Genomic DNA, 23,250 nt, shown 5'->3' on the forward strand with positions numbered 1-23,250 from the left:
TTTGCTTCCCTCCCTCCTTCACCTGCAGTGTTGTAAATGTGCTGTTTCCAAATCTCTGCTGGGGCGTGGAGGACCAGAGCCTGGTTTGCTGTGCGCTGGTTTTGGGCACAGCTCCGGGCAGGTTTCGAGGCGGGCAGAGCCCCGGCTGCAGGGCTGGCACCCTCAGTGCAGCAGGGCTGGGTGCCCTGGCAGCCCTGCCCGGGGGCATTGCCACAGACCTGTCAGACACAGAGACAGAGGTCATCTTAATCCCTGGGAAACAACGAGATATTAGGGGAGCACGCGTGGCAATTGATGCTTCAGTGAAAACTGGAAAAATTGCAGGATTTATCAGAGCAAGTTGCCTCCTGTAGCCCGTTTATCCCAGCCAGCTGCTAGTGTTCAATCTTGCCAGATTTCTTCCTCTTGCTTCAAAAGGGTATTAGCTAAAGTATTTTTAATAACAAACAAATGGTTTGATCACAAACAAATGTTTGAGAAATTTGTAGGGTATAGGAGAAAAGCCTCTGTGTCATTCCCCTCTCTGTGGATAGACAGGAGGGGACTGGGGAGCCTCAGGTTCGGACTGGTGTAACTTTTGTCATTAATATGCATGAGCCACTTGACAATTGGGCTCTGGAAAAGGATCTGGCTGGCTGGTTACACAAATGCTGACACCTGCACTTATGATTTCATGCAGTGAAGTCAAGCTAAAAATACTGTGATGGGCCATAGAAGAGATCCCTAGCCACGATGCTTTCACCCCTTTACAGGGATGAAGCGATGTTGACTGATTTTGACAGGTTTTGCGCAGGAAATTGAGCTTGCACGGGGCTCATGGGCCAGCCATACATAAGGTCAATGGGGTTCTCCACAGCCATCCTAGCTGGTTTTGCCTGTCCCTCACCAAGAAAGGTGTATGCACCATTGTGAGGTGGTTTTTGTCAGGACTGCAAGCTTGCTTTATGTGGGCTGCTGGTTTCTGGTTGATAGGCTAATTGTGGCTACTTTTCTTTTTTCGTATGGAATATTTATTTCTTGCAAGCCTGTAGGAAGTGATGCCTTGTGTTACTGATGATCAACTGTGGCTTAAGACTGTCTCACAGTGTTCACACAGCTGAGGTGCAGATACCTCACCTGAGTCTTTGAAAGTGTGTTTTTTTTAATTTACACATTTAACATATGTCACTTAATGCTTGTGCAACTTCTCACCGTGTAGAGCTGGAAGGAGTATGTCATTTGTCTAAAACTTCAGGACAAATGGTATCAGCAGTATCCAAGCTCAAAGAACTGCTCATATGGAGGAAGATGTAGTTATTGGGTCTGTGATGTGCTCAGTTCTGAGATTATTCTTGGGATCAAACAAGTGGAATTGACTTCTAGTAAGTGTCCCAGTAGGCCTAAATAGAACTTGTTTTTTTCCGATTCTGGATTTGTGCTGGTGTTAAATGAAATCACTAATGTATCATTTGAGTCTGTAGATGTTGACACAAAAGTGGTGAGGACCTGGAACGTGGTCAGCCTGCTGCTCTGCTAGCAGTCGTGCTGCTTTGTGCTGGCCTTGTTCTCCAGCTCACAAAAGGAAAAATAACTGAGATTTGTCTTGTCTTGGGCTGACAGTATAGCCAAGTGATTGCCAGTCCAATTTGGCAGTTTTTAATCATTTTATCTCTGTTCTCTTCTCTCTGGGGAGACAGGCAGTGTTTAGCAGTCTGCTCAGAAAGACCTTGGGGCTAGTTTCAGCAGCAGTGGCTCAGAGCTCCGATTATTAGCTCTGCTCTTAGGAGCACACTGCGATCCTTCCCAGGGGAGTGGTGTGAAAAATTAACACAGGCTTAGAGCAGCAGTGCAGCAGCAAGCTATGTAACTGTAATTACTCCATTGATATTCCTCACACAATAACACTGTCATCAGTCATTTACATAAACTTTTTCTCCATGAAGAGGGAATGGCTGCTTATAACCCTATTGGGTGCTTCCAGAGCATGCATTATACATTTTATTTGTTCTAATTTCAGACTCAAGGCCTGTAGGAACAGAGTGAGGAAACGTGCAGCCTTTTTGTTGTTTTCTTTTCTCTTGCAGCAGTAAGTGTGCCACTCTGCCTGCAGGAGCATGCAAGCAGGCAAAAATGTGTCTTGACAGGGTTGTGGGAACTAATTCCAGGATTTTAAATGTTCAATGTAATTTCAAGAAATACAACAGTATACTTTAAATATTTTAAACAATGTAGTACCAAGCTCTGTTCCAGGTCCCAGTATCTCACCATTTTGACCAGGCTGGGTCCACAAGCAGCAAGTAGTGTTGGGCTCTAGAACTCCTTGGGGCACACTGGGTTTACTTAGGTTCCTTTTTCTTCCTCAAGCACCACGGCATGGCTCTGTGCCCTCTGCCTGTATCAACTCTCCTGTAGCTATATTTCTTTCACTGTCACCAGAAAGAATGGGTGTTTAAGCCACAAAAGTGCTCTTCCTGCCAGCAAATGATCAAAGAAAGCAACAGAAAATAGGTGGTTAGTAAAATTTAAAATTAGTACCATCTTGTCTTCTGCCAGGGACATTAATTTCTTTTGTGTGTCTCTAATGATGTAAAAGACAGAGCTGCACAAAGCAGATTACCTTCCTTCAGGCCAGAGCCAGGCAGAGATGAGCATGCCAGAGCTGTGCCCATGGATGCCCCCTGGCCTCAGGGTCAGGCTGGTGGGGTGGGCACAGGCTCTGTGCTTCTCAGACAGGGGTGCCCACTGGAGTCCTGGCCAGCCCGAACTGCTGGGCACGCTCCTGCCCCAGGGTGTGCAGGGTCCTGCAGTTGCAGAGGCACCCACCTGCAGAAGGGGTAGAGAGGAGGCCATTTAGTGCTCAGCTTCATTAGGGACCAAATGGCCCTGTTCTCCTAGCAGGAGTGTTAAACTTCTGCAGATATTACGCTTGGTCTAATTAAAGTCTTTGGAGGTATTCCCGGGGCCAGGACTAATAACGCATTCAGGAGAATAATCACCGTGTCTGGGCTGCCGTGTGTTTATTGATGGCGCCGGGAGCTGCCGGTGCTGCCCCGTGCCCTGCGCGGCCGCGGGCCCTGCGGGGCACAGCCGCCCACGAAGCTGTCACGGCGAGACCCTGGGCGCTGCAGCACGGCACATCTACTGGGGAAAAGGCACATGATAGTCAAATTTCAGTTGCTGAATATTTAATGAAGCCTGCAGTGTTTATTTGGTTAGCCTGTCGATTTTTATCGTTCTGTCAATAGCTTCTCATATGTGGCACGGTGATGATCTTTAGCAGCCTGTCCCCTGGGAGCCAAAGCGCTAAATGCAATTATGGATTTTATACCGCAATGTGTTTGATATTTCCAGTGATCTAATTTGCAGTCTGGTAGTTTATTGTTTGGCATTTTAATGGCGTTCAAATGCTACGGAAAATTTGATTTCTCTGTATAATTCATCCTAACATCATTAATGCTGGTAGCCGAATGGCATGGATTTTAGAAGGCTAAATATATAGGAAAGTAAATTTTTTAATATGGGCCAAAACGAACAGAGTTTTAACTAAAAGGAAAACCATGTTGTATTTTTTCACGCTTCCTCTTTGTCACTTTCCATTAAATATTAAGATTACTTTGAGGAAATAGTAAAACAAATGCTTGACCTTACCAAACAAAACACAAGTGCAGTGTGTTGTATGATGGAAGCTTCACCACATAGCTCACAACTCCTCAGGAACCTTTTGAGAGAGAAACAGAATGAGAGTTATTATATTACAAAGTCTTTCCTGGCTGTTTCTCTCTTCTGTTCCAGACCACTTGTGACTGATAATTAATCCTCCATGTATATTTTTTCCTCTTTTGTAGCTCACAGAAGTCCTGAGCCAACCACTTGAGCAGATGCATCTATTTCACTAAAAAACCAAAACAAAACCCAAGCCCACCACCACCAACAATCCCAACCCCAAGCCACAGTGTGGTTGAGTTTTGGGTTGGGGCCATTGGCAGAATGAAGGGGCACACAAAACTGTGTGGGGCTGAGTGGCTTGGGGGAGTTAATCATGGTGTTATTTTACACATCTACACCACTTTTATTGTGCAGTAACTCATGAGTTATGGGTCCTCTGCAACTGCAAAATAAATCCTTTAATTAACCACCTACTCAGAAACAATTTAACCTCCTCAGTGTATCTCATAAACTACATTAGCCCCAGATTTATTTAGAATAGTGTTGTGCGAGTGTGATCTATTTACATTAAGGAGTACATGCCCTTTGTTATGTCAAGTATTCTGGGACAAGAAAATACAGATCTATTTTGTATGGCTTCATCCATGGCTTTTAATAATTTCACTGAGTGTTTCCCAAATAGAAGCGACACATTTTTGCACTGTTAGGTGAAAGCAGAGAGGGCGATAACTCTTTCACCTGGGCAGGTAGCATATGAGTTCATTCCTTGTTGTTAGAGGCTATTTCACAGAGAACAGTGTTAGAGAGGAATGTCGCTCTCCTCTGATGTCCAGTGAAGTCAAACTACACAGTGGCATGTTGACAAGAAATTATTCTTTTCCTTGAGTGCTGAAGAATTTGTTTCTGTCTTTCAACAGAGGTGAACACAAGTCCAGTTTGTGTAATACATCTTACAGACTGACAGAACTAGAACATGCTTTGTGGTTTATGATTTAAGAACACTAGAGAAATTGAAGAGAGTTCTGGTTTTAATGTAATCAAGTAGAAAAGATGACAGAAAAATAGGAGTCACAAAGGAGAGAGAATGCAGTGCCAAAAGCAGTAAGAAATGAATACAGGACATTCAGCTTTGTGTTTCACAAAATGCTCCAGTGCTGGGCAGACTGACCTGTTTGCTGTCTGGGTGAGGTTCCCACTGATGCAGAGGTTTCCAGTGCCTCTCACAGTCTGGTGACAGGGGCGCTCCTGCCGCTTGTGCCGCGCTCGGCAGTGCTGGCAAACCTTGATTACATCCGTAACTCATCTCAAATCCTTCCCCTAAACAGATTGTCCTTGAAAAAACCTTGATTTTTCTCTGAACTTACTGAGTGACAAGAGCACAGGTGATCATCTAGAGGAGAAACAGTCAACTGCCGTATTTCTTTCAATGGGGCAAAAGTCCTTCTCAGGTACTTATTTTGTCCTGTACTTGTTTGAGACAGTGTCGGGTCACAGCACTGCTGGCACTTAGTTTGCTAGTGCAGGAGAGGTGGTATGGAGGTCACCTGGAGCCAGAGATATTCTTGGCCAGACCCTTCTGGAAAGCGACTTTGCAGGAAGACCAGGCAAGGATCGGAGGGGATCAGATCACAGGCAGTGGCTCTTTTTCAGGGCCCTTTGCTGGAGCACAGGTGAGAGCAGTGGCATGACCTCAGCAGGGTGCTGGGCACTGTGGCTGCTGGGAGCACTGTCCTGCCCTGCTCTGCTCTGCTGTGCCCTCAGATGATAGTCATGGCTCAGCTGGGAGCCCATCTTCTTCCTCAGGAGGTGCAGAGTGGGCTGGGAGTGTGGGAGAGGGCAGGACAGGAGTGGTGCTGCTGTAAAAGGGAACAAAGCATTTGGAGAACACTCGGTGATACACAGACTGAGCAGTGGCAATGGGCTAAAACATCACACAGCTCTATAATCTCCAGAAAATATATCAAACCCTCACTGTGTTACACAAGCTCAGGCCTAGGATGTTCCAGCTGATGCTTTTGTTTGTAGGAATGACAGCTAACAGGCCCTCCCAAAATTGTTGAGAAACCTAGTTAGCAGGAGTTAAAAAAAAAAAAAAGCCACCAAATTGTGGTGTGCTGCAGGCTAATGACATGAGGCCTGGCCCTCCAAGTGATCTGCAAGCAGATGATGGATGGATGTGCACCTCACTCAGCAGCACCACCAGCTTTGCTCCATTCTTGAATATCTGTCAAGATGTTAAGTGGATGACTGCAATCAGCAGTGAAATAAGACCTGTGTAATCTGATGTTCCACTTAGAAAAGAAAACAGAATTCCTACCACCTAATATGAGACTACACCAGCCAACACTTAAAGGTCTTTTGAGCCGGCCAGGTATCTGATAAAATCTTTACACCTCATTATCACTTGTAATTTAGAGATATGGGTACAGCTGTATCTACAAACAGGGCATGATGACATTTCCAGGGATTTTTCATCTGTGTCCCTTTCCAGTGAACAGCTCTTCCTTCACACGTGTACTTTTCTGTGATTTTTAATGTGTTCTTTTATTCAGATTTAATCTGGTGGAGAAGAGAGGGCTGCCTGTTATGTCCTTTGACAATTTATGAAAATTTTTGTAGATTAACAAAAAAGGCAACCTTCTGTTGCTCTGGGAGGGAAGTTCAGGTTTGGTGAGTTCTATTTAGTCAAGTTGTTATCTAGAAGGCAGCAAGAAATATAGCATTTTGGTATATGGTAAAATCATGGCAAAGATTATTAGGGAAGGTATTGAAAAACACATGGAGTACCAGGCAGTCATCAGTCACAGCTAGCACAGCTTCATGAGGGGAAGGTCCTGCTTGTCAAACTTGGTTTCCTTCTATGACAGGATAGCCCACCTCGATGACCAAGGGAAGCCAGTAGATGTAATCTGTTGGGACTTTAGCAAAGCTTTTGATACTCTCATGTTATCCTTCTGGACAAACAGTCCATCTCACAGCTGGGTAACCACGTGGTGTGATGGGTGAGCAACTGGCCCATGGATGAAGTACAAAGAGTTCCAGTGGCTGGGGTGACACCTGGCTGGCATGGTCACTGGAGGGGTTCTGGGGTCCCTCCTTGCCTCTTCAACATCTTCATTAATGACCTGGACGCAGGACTCAGTACTAAGTTTGCCAGTGGCACCAAATTGGGAGAAACAGCCAACTCCCTTGAGGGCAGAGAGGGCCTGCAGACACATCCCAGCAAATCAGGAGGGAGCTCTTATGAGGAACAGACCAGGGCCCTTTGTTTGGAGTTGAGGAGAGTGGCATCAGACCTTGTGGGCTTTAGCATCCTCAGGAGGGGAAGCAGAGGGGCAGGTACAAATGACTTTGCTCTCGTGACCAGTGACAGGACTCAAGAGACCAGCGGAAATCTAAATTTAACTGGAAATAGTGATTGAAATGCATATATTTGTCATATAAAAGGGAAGCTCTTGACCATACAATTGTCTAAGCTATTCTATTTGTTGTTAGTATCTCTGGATAATTTCCCTGGGAAAAAGATAAAGAATGTTTAAAGAGAAAAGGTAGGAAGGAAGAAAGAAGGGAAAGGATGAAGGAAAGGAGCAGGATGAGAGAACAGGTTAGACAGGCCCAGGTAGTGATTAATGAAGATGTGGACTTTCCCAGACACTAAGGCAGCAGCTTGCCAAAAGGCTGGAGCAGGCAGGGCTCTGATGGGACTGCGAATCTGAGAAGGGAGAGCAGGTCTGGTGAACTGGAAAGCTTATGGCAGATGGCTGCTGCTCTGTGCTGGTCTCCCAGTCCAGCATGACTGATGCTTGATGTCTAAAATCTGTCACCTCTCTGGGCTGAAAACAGTCTGTGTCCCATCTCAGGCAGTGCAGTACAATGTACCATGAAACTGCTTAATGCTGTAGAAAATTGCTAATGCAACAAAGCAGAGCCCCTTGGAAAATCAGCTAACGCCTCATGATGCCGTTCTGGGTCCTTTCTGACCCCATTCACAGGAGCATCACTTCACACAGAAGAGTTGATCTCCATGTGGCTGCTCCCTGGGATCCTGGAATACTGAGATTATCTCTAAACCTCAGTCCAAGCGCTGCACTGGGACCTGCAGCTCCTCAGCAAAGCTCAGACCCATGTCCTGGGCAGGGGGAGCCCAGAGGAAACAGACTGTTTCACTGCAAAAGGAAAGCCAGTTTCTAACACTCCCCTGCTCTGTATTATGGCAGTTTCTGAGTCCCTGTCTAGGCTATCACTGGGTTCTGCCTTCAGGATAATGCTCAGGCACAGACCCTGAAATACCTGGTGGCTCTGAGTCTCCCTTATTTTAGTATATGCAGACAAAAACCCCATATATAAATAAGGTCTCCCTGATTTAGCAGTGCCAGCATGGACATCACAGCTTGCCAGGCCATAAAAATTAGATTAACAAAGATTACCAATGTAAATGCAAGGGAAAAAAAACCCCAAACATTGTCAGTATATGTAAAAATATATTCCATGCAAAAAAAGAAAAAAAAAATCAAAAAAACAGGGACTCCTAGGGGAAAAGATAATTATAGAATTTCATACATTCTGGGAGGATGAAAAGACTTTGAGATATGTCAGCCTTTCTTAGGGCAATGGGAAAGAGCAGCAGAAAAACCTGCAGTGGTGATTCCAGGTATATTTTTATCTGCCCAATAAATTACCTGGGCAGGATTACCTTTGCAGTCATGGATAACCTAGAGAAGGAGAGATGGGGACAGGAGACACGAGTCGTGGCTGCTGTTCCCATGGCTGCCTTGGTTGCAGAAGGAGCATAAAAATCCTCAAACCCAGAGACGTGTAAAGGGCTCCACATCACTGAAAGTCAGGCAGCATAAGAGGTGCTTGAGCCCTTCTGAAAGGAGGGGGAGCCTGTGGTTGTGTTGATAGACTTAAGCCCCTTCCAGCCTCTCTGCAGCTGGGTAAATCTCCCTAGGATTGGGCTGGCTAACAGAAATATTGGCATTCCTCAGTGCTGGGTGAGAGAGTACAACTGATTCATTTCTTTGCTCTGCAGAGTAATTCTCAGCAGCTTCTTTTTAACTGAAAGGATCAAAGTCCCTAAATGAGAATGTGGTGAACTTGATACTTCTTCACAAGCCCAACAGACATGGACAATATACGTTCTGTAACCGAAACCTTTTGGGGTTTGTGTAATACAATACCCTTTCTGTAACCCCCACCCTTCCCTCCATCCTCTTGACCCTGTTGCAGCTAAGGGACTGGACAGTAGAAAAACATGTCAAGCATGAAAAGCAGCAACTTGAGGGCAAACATGACCCCTCCACTGCTAGTTACTGAACTTCTGAAAGTGCATCAAGCAAGCAGAATCAGCTAAAAAGGGAGGCCAGGGACACCTCATGTTGTGCAAGATGGGAGGTGAGGTCTTTGCTCTTTAGAACTAAAGTGTTTTGTTTTAATCATGGGGAGTGCTGCTGGCTTGGCACTGTGTGAAATAGATTTAGAAATCCTGAGGAAGGAGGAATTTCTCAAAACAGTAAGGAAAACAAAAGTCAGCAACAGGGAAGAATTGGCCAGCATTTTTACAACAGGAAATGTGGAGGATACTGAAAAGAGAAAATTAATGGCACTGGGAGTATGATCCTGTTAACCGTTATTGTTGACACCTCATCATTTCCAGACTAAAATGCCAGCTAAGGCCACGTTTCACTTCACACTATCTTAGGTCATCTTTGTCTTGCTCAGAGAAAAAGAAACTCCATAATAAAAATGGAGCACATGATGAGAAACTCCTTTGTGTGTGGAGTCAGCTCAGCAGCCAGGACATGGCTGCAGTAATCCTCTGCTTGATTGCACCAATATTGTGCTGCATTTTATTTTCTGAGGTAGAATAAATGTTCCACTCTGAGGAGTGGAAAATGCTAGCTATACCTATTTTAAACACCAGAGTAATGCTTTATAGCCCATGGAGGGATAATTACAAAGTACAAAATCACAGATTTTATAGCACATTTTCCCGGGAGTGCATTTAGGAGAACAGCATGTGTCATGTAGCCAATTTAGATAATGATTCTGATAAAGATAAACTGTATTGTTTGTAATAAGTAATTGGGCTGACAAAGGCCCAAAAGACACAGAGGAGAGTGGGAGCTGCAGCCCTGGGCCGGGGCAGCGGCTCCTGCCTCCCGCTCGCCCCGCTCGGGGCTGTGGGACAGCAGCCCTTGCTTCCTCAGCAACGGCAAACAGACTGAAAACCGTCCAAAGGTTCCCCATGGCTGAGACTCCAGGGCGGTGGCTGCTGTGAGGGTCTGCGCTGGCGAGGGATGAGTTTAAGGGAGATGAAGCAGCTGTACTGGAGAGCCAAGAACTGGGCACCCAGAAGCCTGAAAACAGGAAAGGAAAGCCTTGGCTTCCTTGCTCCTAAGGAAGTCCTAGGGCTTGTTCAGAGCTGAACCATGAAGAATACTGGCCTGGTAAATATACAGTGGCACTTTACCACAGGCAGGAGATTACTTGTTGAGTAGATTATCTCTCTTGAGATAAGGCAAAATCCTTCAGATGCAGTGGAGTATCTTGCCAGGCCTATTAGCACATGACAAGATGCAGTTTGGGTCCAGTGAACCTCTATCAATCACAAGATGAAGTAAAGCCCTAATTATCATTTAATTGCTGCCTTCAGCTTGAGCTGCCCTTCTTCACAGCTTCCCGCATCCATTGGAGATTAGGTTGCACTAAAATGAGAACCGTAAAGGGCCTGGCAAAGGTGTGAAATTCCCTGGGTAACTGAATTAATGGCAGCGGGTTCTGCTGCTGGGGGGGTTCTGGTCTCTCTGCAGACAGAATGAGTGAGGGCGAGGGCTTTAATGGGGAATTGGAGGCGATAGCTCTCAGCCATTTGTTCACGAGGAAGAATGACATATAAAATGCTAGTTCGGCCAGGCTCAAGGGAACAAAGAAAATACCACTCACAAACATTTGTTTTTATGCTAATTTTGTGGAATTATGTTGTGAACTATTTTGTTAAATAAGAAAAAGTAGTAATATGTTCATGTAGGCATGTGCAGGGAAGTACGAGTAGCAGAATAGGAGCATGGGTAACTAGTTTCTTCTGGCCGTTTGGAAGTGGATTAAGATACAGATTTTGGATATTTGGGCTCTGGCTTAGTTTTTAAGTCAGACTCATTGTTGATCTGTTTTCATATGCTCTGCACAGCAGGTGTGTTTTCTAAGTAAATTGCAGCATCAGAACAGTTTCTCATGATGAAACTCTGACATCAGTAGGACACTTGTCTGTACCATGTAACTTTGCAACATCAAATCCAATTTCAAAGATAATTACAGGCCATTAGTGCCTGACACAGTGTTTAATAACAGAGTAAATATTGTGGTGATCTTCGGAAATGCATAAATAAATAAGTAAATACACAAAGTAGAGTTGTCTGGCTTTAAAAATGAGCTCTTAAAACTGGTATTGCCTGAGAAACAGGCATAGTTGGAATTGGTCACTTAACCTCATTACATGAAAGACAGAGCTCTATAAATCCATCATTTTATTAGTCTGCTTGGCAAGCAAGTGCTTCTCTTCCCAAGCAGTACCTGTTTGCAGTGCCCTGGAACAAGGTGAGCTGGGTAGGCAATACCTGGGAGCCTGTGTGCTACAGTATAAAACAATAAAATCATAAAATCCTGCTCCTCTTGGTGATGGGCTTATCAAGACGTAGCATTGTCTCAGCAGTGTCAAATGCAAGCACCGGATGGCTCTCGTTCAGCTCTTCCTTTGCAATCGTTACGGGTTTTTAAGTGTCTCATTGTGTTGTTTGACTGCACAAAGCTGGTCTGTGGCTTGGCACAGCATCCTTGAAAGGGCAGTGATCTGAACACCATGAGCACTGAAGAGATTCTCAAATTATGATCAAAACAAGAAATCAGAGTTATATAGCAACTCTGGCAGGTAAAAATGCCAGGAAACTTCTGATTATTTCACTTGTAATAAGTCACATCAAGTTCTGCTGGTTCCTGGGAAGGATCTGAAGCTTCCCTTGCCCCATGGGAGGAGCTGGCCCTGGCCAGGCAGAGGCTGAGCTGCTGTGCTGGGTGCTGGGGGTCACCTTCCCCCAGACCAGGCAGTTTGTCTGACCCGTGGCTCCATGGAAGAGCCGGGCTCAGCTGAGCACTCGGGGCATCTCCTGCTGCTGCTGTCCTTGCCAGACACTGCCTTCCACCCTGGCCTTGTCAGCTTTGCCCCAGCAGACTTTGTGGCCCAAGGTGGCCTTGCCTTGCTGCTGGGCTGCCTGGGACTCCTGTCAGGAGGGCTTGGAGCTCCTGTGGTCGCATGCAGCTGGAGCTTGCTGTGGGTAGGCATAAACACACAAACTATAAATAAGTGGTTAGGATTCCGTCCTTTTTAGACTAAGGTTTATTGCTAGACTGAGGACTCATGTAAGTTTAAGGTAGAAAGACTGGATCAATATTTCGGGAAATTGTAGGCCTGTTTAGGACTTCAGTTAAAACAGAGATTTATTTTAGCTTTAGCTACAGCATCTTGAGAGCTTGTCTAATATATTGCCTTTTTTTATGAATGTACACCATACGGCATACATCTGGACTACTAATTCAGAAGATATTTGTCTTTTAAATGCTCATTTTATTTTCATAACTGAGACTTCTTAAAAGATTTTAAGAGAGAATATAAAAATAATCATAAAAGGAAAATAAGAGAAGCTGTGAAAGGTCCTTCTGCATTTCAGGGCTCAATGCTGTGGCCATGGATCCTCCTGCAGGCTCATCACTGGCAGAGGCAGGGCTGGGCAGGTGATTAATTGCTGCATAGGTATTAACATTGCACACGTACCTTTGAACTGGTTTAAGTGTTAAATAGTGGGCTTGGGTCAAGCGTGAAAGCCAAGAGTAACAAACATGACTCATTGACTGAATTGCAGGGTAGGTTTTGTTCTCCCATATTCACTTTGCTGTCTCTGGTGGGGAAGATTGTGCTTATAAGACCAAAATGCAATTAGAAGTGGAGCTCTGTTTGCTTTGCAGCTATTATGATGTAAAACTGAAAAACATTTTTTAATCTCTCCATTCCTTGTACTATTGTTTCCACTCCAGCTCCTTTATTTTTTTAATTATTGTTTATTTCTCAAGAATTCTGATGCAAATTTTTCTTAACTCACAGAATATTTCAGAGAATGAAAAATAATTTCTTTCACTTGGAGCTTGATTCGCTTACAACAACAATTTCTCATACTTTTCCTAAATAATAGAATAAATAGACCATAATTGGGAGCAAGGAGTTTACATTCCCAATAGAAAGAATACATCTGTGGAGATGAGTTTCATTACACTGTTAACTGAAACAGTGACTTTTAGAATTGATTCCATCTTTAGCCAGTGTAGTCAGTGCTCTCCAGAAGACTGTATTTATGAACTATTCTTTACTTAAGATAAGCAAAAACATAAAAGGAGGCCTCCTCACCCTCCTTTGCTGCTCTGGGTCAACATCACAACCTCTTGATTAGATTTTGAACCTACTAATTAGATATAATTCATTACCTGCAAGAATGAGATCAGAAATCAGGAGCTGCTTTTCCGAATAAGGCGATCCTTCCCCTCATCCATCATGGCTGTTAGTAACCAATTTAAAGTCAGACAAATGCATAACCAGCATTATTACCTTGTCATAAATAGTTAGGGAGAAAGACCTGGAATAACCTGGCATTATAAATGGTTTTTATCACATTATTTTGCAGTTATTTGTCAGCCACTTTGCTTAAGATAAATGTAGAACAATAATCAGATTCTAAAACAGAGCAGAGAACAAGGTTTTGCTAATTGTGAAACCTCTTCTGCTGGCAGAACTCTGTCACGGGGTGCAGTTTATAAATTTCCTTATGGAGAAATTGCACTGAGCATATCTCCATGTTTGGGCTTGAAAGTCTAATAGGCCAAAAAATAGCAAAAGGGGTCTTGTCCCCTCCTTCAAACACGGTGAGGTCTCAGCAGTCGATGTCGTGGCTGGTGTCTCCGTAGGGCTGCTGAGCCAAGGGAGAGCTTCTTCAGCTCCTGCTGGTTCCTAGCACACTGATCCTAATGCAGCGTGCCCCACCATCCATGGGAAGGAGCCTTGCACCACGACAGAAGGGATGGTCCTGCCATGGGAGGCTTCTCAGAAGGGCAGACACGCTCCTCGGGTTGGGTTTTGGCGATCACAAATGTTTGATGGAAAGAAGTACGTGAATAAATGCCAATTGCAAGAAGATTATATTGTTATGAGAAAGGCCAGGGAGCACAGCACCGACCGCACGATGCTTCTGGAGCACCACATTCCCATCCTCCCTGGGGTGGATCGTGGTGGATCCCTCTGAAAATTAGATTTCAAACATGGAGGAAGGTTTCAAGCTTGCCAAAGGAGGCCCCAACACCCAAATTAATGTGCACCTTTCTGAGGGATAAGACATCGAGCTTCAGAGTGGGGAGCTTGTACCTAGGGTGAGTGCTCCCATATGTGAGGGGAAAAAGGTTTTCAGAGATCTTCTCTTCTGATAATAAGAATATTGAATATGATTTAGGGGAACACGTTTCAAAGCAACAGAATTACTGCAGTGTGGTTGAGATGACAGAGAACACTTCCTCTGGTGTCAGAGGATATGGAGCTTCTCAGAAGTGGTGCAGTACTAAAATGCAGACAGAAGTCACAAAGTCAGCAGATCTGATTAACTGCAAATCCTGGTTTTTATTACACTCCCCCCACAGGTAGAGAAGGACAATAACTTGATTTTGATCTCAGCTGCAGCCAAGTAAGATCTGAGAGGAAGATATTTACTAAATTATTTACCTTATATAGCGCTGTCACTGAAAAAACAATCACGTTTGAAGTGCCATGTCAGTGCAGCTGCCCTCAGAAAGAAATACTGAAGGTGTGTTTGCTGTTTGGGGTTTCTGTTCATTTTCTTAAAGCCACGTCTAATTGAAAGTGTTGATATAATTGCAACTTAAAGCAAAATGTAGGAGGAATAGGGACACTTGCAAGTGACAGGCCTTTAGAATTGAATTGTCCCTCTGTCATGTCAAAGCTTAAGCTATCACTAGACAAGGTAGGGAGCGGTTATTTCCCTGTTTTTTATTGAACTGTCAGTGGCAGTTTTGGGCCCTGTGTCAGCCCTCTGCTGTGCTCCCTGGCTGGGCTGTGAGGTGGCTGCCAGCGTGTCAGTGCCCCGGCTCCATCCAGCGCAGCCCCAGCCGCGGCCGCTCCCCGGAGCTGCTCCAGCAGCGCTGCCACCCGCAAACAAACGCATCCTGGAAGGCAAAGAAATGGCTCCACCTGATCTTTGTACCCCAGGATCACATTAAAGAGCTGATCAATCACAGCCTTTAGACAAAATTTCCTTTTTTGTTTCTGGTTCTTGCGGTTTAGGTGGCTGTAACAGGAGAAGCAGTGACAAACTGTTGGCATTAATGTACTGAGCATAATGAACACCAGCCATACAGCACATGGTGCTTGTCTGCTTATTGGTGAATTTAACTCACTTTAATTGCAGTGTTACTTAACATGATGGAGAAGTAGCCCTCAGAGGGATCATTTGAGGGACAAATAATGTATTTGTGTAAAATTAAAAAAAATAAACCAAACAACTAGAAGATAGTACTACTAGCTGTAGTAAATTATAGTTTAATAATTATTATCTAGATAGTACTTGGCTTAAGGTTAAAAAAGAGGCACTTCTGGAAAACAGGATGAAAGCTTGCCTGGAGCACAGCCATGGGGACTGTCTTTTGCAAGCTGCACTGGTGGCAAGACATTCAGCGATGCACCTGGGAATAAATTGAGTCTGCTGGGAGGGGAAAGTATCTACCCCTGGGGCATGTCAATGGAAATAGAAGGTGACAATGAGCCCAAGGCCTGCTTGGCCATATCACATGGGTCTCCTGATTCTATTGAAGGTACTGCACAGCAACCTGCCTCTGAGCATATCTGACACCTGGGAGGTTTTCTGTGCGAGTGGGAGGTGTAGGACCTTTACCCCCTGGAACAGAGCTAGTGCCCTAGGCACTGAGACGCTGGTGGTGTTAGAACCTCCTTATGTCTGTCATTTGTACCCTGAACATTAAATATCTTTCTCATTATTCATCCCACCACACTAGAAACAGCTGGTCTTCAAGGGAAATTACCTAATGAATCAACAATAAGGCTATTGTGTAGGCGTGACATTTCTGATAATAAATTACTGCTTTCAGGAGGTTGACCACACTTGTCAGGGTTTTGTGAGTTACAAATTCAGCTGCCTTGTCTTATGCTGTTTTACATAACTGACAGTGTAAAACCTTGGCATTTGACTGGAAGTTATTCCCTCAACTTCTAGATCTCTATCATAAAATTTCTTTCTTCTTTCATTCAGAATAATCTTTGAGCATTTCCAACTCATACATTGAAATTATTTTAATTTGGTTTGGTTTTATTATATTCATTGTGTCATATATATCTTGGACTTAAATATTAATTTAAATATTTTTAACTAGAAATGTAAATAGGCTATAAATGTAAGGACTGCATTCTATTGGACTGCATTGTTTAATTTCGTTTAGATAAAATATGTGTTTGCATATTTCTTGTATGCTTTGCTTGAAGGAATACTTTTTCCTAAAACCATGGTATGGAGGAAGATCTAAATATTGCTTTAGCAGCTTTAAAAAAATACCTGGATGTACCTAATTAGTTTAGAAGTGCTTGGCCTATATGAAGTAGGCTTCAAGGATGAATATTTTAAAGCATTTTTCTTTTTTCGCATGCAAGTGTTATTTGCCTTTTATTTTGTGTATCCAGGGATGTGACTGGTTAGTGATGAAAAGCAGAAGTCTTTGCTCCCTCTTAGCTGAATGCAAATGGCCCTGAAATTCAGGCAGTATCCGCACCAAATTGCGTGTTTATCTCTGTGGAATTCTGTGGAACCAGTTCTTTAGCTTTTAATACTGTAAGTCTTTTCATAAGTAGCCAGCAAGGAGAGAAGGACAGGAGTTCCATTTTCTGCCAGATTTCTCGGGGCAAAATGCATTCTTGCAAATGTGAATGAAGCCTGAGAAGGTGGGGCAGGCTGGAGAGGAAGTTGGTATTCTTATGCAAGGAGTTGTGGAAGCTAAAAATGAGATCTAAGACAGATGAATACATGTTCTAGCAGGTATACTGGGTTTCAAGTACTCCCAGTTTCTTTGTTACGCTCCCTGAGGAGGATCTGTCTCCCCAAATGTCCTTCTGGGGACGTTTCAAGGCTCGTGGCCCCCAGGGCCCAGAGGATGAGGACAGCCCCGTGAAGTCACTGTGCACACAGCCCCGTTGGAGGGCTCGGGGAGGTGGCCTTGTCACAGCTGGAGTGAGGCCACTGAGGCTGCTGACAGCAGCAGCATCCTCTCCAGCCTGCTCTGGCTTGGTTGGAAGTCACTGGGATCTAGTCAGGGTCTTGTGCTTCACATGAAGGCCGTTCAGTTAGGATACAGAGACAGGATGAATGAAAGAAGAAGTGGAAAAAGAATTTTAAAACATACAGCCAAAGATTTCCCTACATTGGTTTTAGGTGGGATTATACTGGCCCAGAAAATTTACTTAGATGTTAGTGATAATCAAGGTCCCCTGAATTCTATAATTTTTTTTCTTTAAATAATGTAGTTTCAAGGAATCCACTGTTGAAAGTAAGTACCTGCTGTGCTCTTTCCTTTTCCAAATAATGGAAATTCAACTGAAGCAAGCCAAGGTGTTATAATGGTGTCACATTGTCATTTCATTTTCCTCAGCAGACTTCTGATAAAGACATGTTGTATTCAGCAGCATACAGACATAAGAGCAGTTCTGTCTCCAAAATCTGGCTTTGCAGTGTAAGGCCTGTTGAGTTTCCATGGCAATGGCCACAAATTCCTCCCCAGCTCTTCAAAGTGAAAGACATATTTGTTTTGCTGGCGCAACTTTGTAGCACAAAAGCTCTCTCTCCTTTTTCACGTAACACCTGCTAATCTGAGCCTGGGCCCTTTGAAGCCTCCTGCTGATCAGAAATTCAAATACATTTTTGCATGCTAATCTTGGTGGTAATCTAAAGCTTGTGTCTTTCACGTTGTGTCTGTGAAAACAGTTTTCTTTATAAATCACCAAAAGTGTTGGCCCTGATTGCTGTCCATGGGAGGATGAGCTGATAGGGCTGTCAGCAGCTTGGATGCCCATTCTCTCCAGATGCAGCCTAGACAGAGCTATCAGATCGGGGCTTTTTAACCATGCACTCACCCTTTGTGAAGAGAAGGGCGCAGGGAGGAGAGGGAGAAGGGCTTTCCCAGATCTGCTTGGTGGTGCTCTGTGTGTTGCTGTCTGGCTGTGCAGGGCACCAGCCTGCGAGGGACAGAGTGTGGCACTGTCCCTGGGGTCAGCCTCTGCTGCTGCTGTGCCAGGGTCAGCCCCTGCTGCTGCTGTGCCAGGCACTGCCCCTGGGGTCAGCCACGGCTGCTGCTGTGCCAGGCACTGCCCCTGGGGTCAGCCACGGCTGCTGCTGTGCCAGGCACTGCCCCTGGGGTCAGCCACGGCTGCTGCTGTGCCAGGGCTGCCCCTGGGGTCAGCCACGGCTGCTGCTGTGCCAGGGCTGCCCCTGGGGTCAGCCTCTGCTGCTGCTGTGCCAGGGCTGCCCCTGGGGTCAGCTCCTGCTGCTGCTGTGCCAGGGTCAGCCACGGCTGCTGCTGTGCCAGGCACTGCCCCTGGGGTCAGCCTCTGCTGCTGCTGTGCCAGGCACTGCCCCTGGGGTCAGCCACGGCTGCTGCTGTGCCAGGCACTGCCCCTGGGGTCAGCCTCTGCTGCTCCTGTGCCAGGGGCTGGCCCTGGGCTGTTCCTTGTGGAGCCTGTCGCTCAGCTAAGGAGTGTGGCTGCAGAGCCCAGCAAACAAACATCAGCTGCAGTGCTTTTCTTGTGATCTGATGGACAGACACACGCAATGCTGAACCCGCCTCCTGCATGGGATTCCCTCTGCAGCTGAGCTGCTGCATCCTCATTGCTGAAGGGCTGTGGGAGCTCTGCTGAGCCAGGCGCTGCTGCCATGCTGGGACCCCTCGTCCTTCAGCTGCCCACGCTGTGGTTCCTCCATGCCACCCAGCCCCGGTCCTCAGCCCTGGAATGTGCACAATGGACCTGGCTGTCCAGGGAAGGGGGTCCCAAAGCTGCCAGGCATCCTGATGCTGCTGGTGCTGCAGGGGTCTTTGGCTGTCCAAAGGCCTCTGAAGGTCTGATGCCCCTTAGACTGTGGCTGGAGATAGAGCTGTGGTGCTCCAAGAATGCTTAGTGGTATCTCACTGTTTGCATCACCAGTAAAGGATTCAAATGGTTTGCCCTTGAGGTACTGCTGTGAGTCCATGATCTGCCTGTGTTTTGCAAAGCACATTAAACCCGCAGGTGCCCCAGGTATTCCATCCCCACACCTCCTCTCAGGTAATTTTCCAGTGGTGCTGTGTCCAGCCAGGGCCTGTGCTGGCAGTGCATGCCACAGACATGCTCACAGGCCATGTAGTTCCTGCATGCTCTGTGCTTCGGAGGTTTAAAACAAAAGGGTTTGAGTTTCACTGCAGCTCACACCTAGGCAAGCCTCTGGGGCATGGCTGCTTTAAAGGAGTCAGTCCTTGCAGGGCCTCTGCTTGTTTAAAATTATCTTTTTTTCCACTACTTAAAAAACCAAAGAGACCTTCCTAGTTAATTTCTCAATAATTCTGTGAGTGGATATGACTTGCCTCTTGGAGGAGATGAAGTTTTCCCACTTGTACAAGATGGGATCCCTGTTTAACACTTGCAAAGCTCAGCCCTGCCATCTCTTTCCTGCAGCCTGATCCCCCCAGCTGCAGAGCTGGATCAGTTTCCCCAAGCACTGGTTGGGAGCTCTTCTTCCTTACTCTGAAGTTTACAAAATCTGAACCTTCAGAAAAATCCTTGTTTATGTGAGTTCACAGTGTATTTCAAGGAGGAATGCAGACTTGCTGTTTTGTACAGCAAAATATTTGAAAGAGGGTTTTGTGTTCATTGTCTGCTGCATCTCCCTGCTATTCAGGCTCTATTCTATTCAAATTTTCTCCTTTCTTTAGGGGGAAGAGTCTGAGTGCACAAAGGGGCTGTGGTTTCTGCCAGCAGATAGTATAACCATGTAATATAAACATGGCAATGATTTCCTTAGGCCCTGTGATCCATCAGGCATGGTAAGAGCAGTTCCAAGGGTCTGGGAAGTTCCCACTGCTACACAGCAGCTATGGATAAGATGCCTTTCTGCCTTGGTCAGCTGCAGGATCCACACCCCTGGCGCTGGAAAGGTTCATCCCATCCTCTTTCCTGGAAGGGAAAACCTCTGCCTTTGAAGTCATCTGCCCACAGCTCACAGAGCTGACTGATGCAGCAACATCAGTAATTTACCAAAGTGGGGGGCAGGGGGGGAAGAAAGCTGCAGCATAAATCTCAGTCTAGCTTTATTCTTTTACCTTAGGTTATATGTCTTTAAAGGAAAAACGCTGACAACATGCTTGCTCACAAAAAGCCTTTTGAGCCAGTGCCAAGAATTTGCTCAAACCTGGTAAAAAGTCACAGCTGGGACCTACGAGCAGCACTGAATTCTACTTCCTTGCTTGATCTTAATTTTCTGGGGCTGAGGAGGTGTTCACTATGCCTCCTGCTCTGGGGCTGGGTAAGAACCTGCTTTTGTCCCTTGGACCAGGCGGTCACTGGTGTCTGGTGTGGTGAGAATCCACTGTGGTTCTATGTTTGCTCTCTCTGTATCACTTACTCTTCAATTTAGAAAGTTTAAAACAATATTATTTGGGCTGAAATCATGCAGCCAGGCAAAAGGGACCTCCAGCCTGCAGGAAGGGCTTCTCCCCTCTGCAGAGGGCAGCTTTGTGAACGGCAACATCTGCAGCCAACAGGCCTGCAGAGCCCCAGCCCTGCCTGCAGCACCAGCCCCGTGCCATAGGAACCAGTGCAGCCCAGCAACCGCCCCACCCGAAGCATCCTGAGCCTGAGCCTCTGCTGCCTGTGCCCCCAGCTAGCCTTGGGACGCTGCTGGGCTGCCTTAGTGCTTAGGACAAGGTCCTGCTGACTAGCTCTGGGTGAACATTTATTTCTTCATGAAATTTTCAAGCATAATAAACCAGAGGGGGCAGTTTTTTGATGAGTATTATGCCTAAGGGGAGCTGACCCCACACATTTTTGTTCCCTCAGCAATCTTAATGCCTCCTCTAATCACTGCACAGTGACTGCTTGTGTCTGCATGCAGCTATTCTTGATTTTGGTAGAGATCTTCCAAAGGGAATGGAGACAGGAGGCTTTGTACCACCATGGTTCCCACCTGAGCCCTGCATAGAAGAGCACTACTGGAAGAGTAGGTGGACAAGCCACTTCTGCACCCTCTGGAGCGCCAGGAGTAGCCTGGCCAGAATTGCTGCTTTTGCACATGGGCCTGAAGCACCAGCGTTAATTGTACAAAGTGTGAACAGCAGCTTACTCACCTGTACAAATCTTCTCTAAGAATTAACACCCACCCCCTGAAATGCAGAGAGTAAAGGGCTTGGAACTACTGAGGACCTCAGGATATGAATCCCAGGGAATCTCCTGCCAGATTTTCTTTTTCCCCTGAACTAGGGGAGGCAGTGAGTGCGTTGTGTTCCTAGAGATGCCACATCCTGCCACAGAACAGCATTCCCTGCTTTCTCCCTTACTGATGGCTCTTCTAGCTACCTTACTTGTATCTATCAGATGTGATGTCTTCTTTTCCACTGAAGCTGATGGGTCAAGTCTTATGTCCAAATCTTGATGATTTAATTTAAAAAAAAAAAGTATGTAAAAAAAAGAAACCTATTTCTAACCTTTTTATTACAAAATTTGATCGGTATGAAATTATGAAACCCCACAGCTGCAGTAATGATAGCAACATGCCTAGTTTTGATTCCTGTGCTGCATCATGCACTGGTGCTGTAGCTCCCCAAGAGAATGTAGGAAAAGTTCTTCAACCTTGGTGGCTTCTGTGATCTTCTCACTTGCTATTTATAACTGATTAGGGCTCAACCATGTGATATAATGATAGGTCCCCCCACAGTTTATTGATCCCAGTGGGAATGAAGGGCATTCAGCACCTCACATAAGCAGACCCTTCACGTCTGTCTTGCTGCTCCTTACAGAATATGAGCAGTAAGGCTGAGCACTCCTCGATTTTCTTATTCAGACTCATTTCAAGCTTCAGCTCAGACTGGAGATTTGCTGAGTAAATAGTCTCAACAATAATCTCAGCCTGATTCCAACTAATTAAATCCTGTACAAACATCCCTCTCCGGGCCAATATAGCCAAAGACAATGAAAACACAGAAAACCAGACATAGCTTTCCTCCAGATTTTGCTCGGCCCTTTAATCCTGTATCTTTTGAAAGATAGTAACGTCCATAAGATGAGGGGTCAGCCTTCCTGCCCTTAGCATCAAGCAGTGGAATTTTTCAATAATGAACAGCTGGGTCACCAGCGACACAAAAGCTGCTGTAATATCCTGTAGGCTTATGGGGCACAACAGAAATCCCAAAGCAAATCATGATGTACACAGAAAGGGACCGTCCTTTTCTATTAAGGAGACCACTTCAAACCAGTCTCAACACCACCTTTTCTCCAGCTTTTCGAAGGAGAGATTATCCCCTGCGTATATTTAATCACACATTATGGGGTGGCTTTGATTGCCTTTTTAGAGTCAGAGAAGTTAAAGAACAGAGTTTGAAGGCTGCTATTATCCGCGCTCCATCCGCGTGCTCTCAGCCAAGACGTGTTTACAAACAAGGCTTGGGAAGGGGGTGGGGAGGCAGAAATGCTGCCCTGGGCCCATGGCTGGGCCTGGCACTGCTTTCACTGAGCTGCTTGTACAACCCTGACTGGCCACTGCCAGGGGGAGGCAGCGGGGGTGCGTCTGTGGTCCAGTTTTTATGAAACCCTGTGGAATTCTTCTCCTTTTCCAGGGAAAGAAGAAGTTATGTGTAGAGCTTTTCCTACACAGTAAAGCAAAGAGTAGACTAGGGTAACACGAACAAAAACTAAATGCTATAAAGACTTTTTAATGTATCACAAAAGTCAGTCTGAGATGTGTGCAAGATATGCTGGAGATTCCTGATTAAAAGCAGTTTGTGTCAAGGAACTTACCACTTGCAGCATGTAGAACATCTGACAGTGATTAACTGGAGCTAGCTATTAGATTTTCCTAAAGAAACAATGCTTAAACATATCTCCACAAGTATGAAACACTTTATGTACTGTATCTGGTACACCTCATTTAAATTGACTTAGATGGAACAGACATACTAAGTCTAACTAGTAGGTTATTAAGAATATAAACCTGGTGCCCAAGAATTTACAATCAGTTATATGGGAGGTATCCTGACTTTCCTCCTTTTCCCAGGGCTTTCATTTACTAAGCATATGCTGTAAAGATGTCACATTTACAGCAAGGGACATGTTTAGGATGTTTCTTACAAACAGTTTTAAGTTACATACCTGTAACAAATGCATCTTGCTATGCTGCAATGTGCTGTTAGAAAGTCTGCTACGAGCTCAGGAAAATGTGGGTGAAAGGAAGAATATATGCATTGATACAAATGTAT

The 23,250-nt window shown here is 45.3% G+C and overlaps 1 protein-coding gene across 1 annotated transcript in view; it reads left to right on the forward strand.

Annotated features, from left to right (window-relative positions):
• Positions 1 to 23,250, forward strand: part of LMX1B (LIM homeobox transcription factor 1 beta) — an 82,334-nt gene that overhangs the window by 34,272 nt on the left and 24,812 nt on the right. The gene's annotated exons all lie outside the window — the stretch shown is intronic.

The sequence above is a fragment of the Agelaius tricolor genome, unplaced genomic scaffold (genome assembly GCF_023055355.1).
Source record: "Agelaius tricolor isolate 1412-34295 unplaced genomic scaffold, bAgeTri1.0.p SCAF_38, whole genome shotgun sequence".
In the NCBI taxonomy this organism is placed as follows: domain Eukaryota; kingdom Metazoa; phylum Chordata; class Aves; order Passeriformes; family Icteridae; genus Agelaius; species Agelaius tricolor.